We start from the raw sequence: 339 nt of genomic DNA on the forward strand, positions 1-339 counted from the left end.
ATGGCCTCTGTCCCTCGCACATTCCTTTGCCCCCAGCTTGTTGGACCATCTGCAGACTCAGCACTTTCTTAGTGTGGTGTGCTTTTTAAGGACAAGGTGCGTGTGTTTATTGCCTAGAAAGCCTCAGCCCAGAAGGGCTGACTTTTTGGGACCACACTGGGCTGGCAGAGGTATGCGACTGAGTAGACACTGAAAAAAATATAAACACAATGAAAATGGGTCCCTTTGGGGTGATCTTTTAACACCAAGTTAGAAACTGCTTTTCAAAGGAAAATCCGCATGTGGAGAGCGTCTTATAAAAATACTAGAGGCACGGTGCATGAATTCATGCACAGGTGG

The sequence above is a fragment of the Myotis davidii genome, unplaced genomic scaffold, assembly GCF_000327345.1.
Source record: "Myotis davidii unplaced genomic scaffold, ASM32734v1 scaffold512, whole genome shotgun sequence".
Taxonomy (NCBI): domain Eukaryota; kingdom Metazoa; phylum Chordata; class Mammalia; order Chiroptera; family Vespertilionidae; genus Myotis; species Myotis davidii.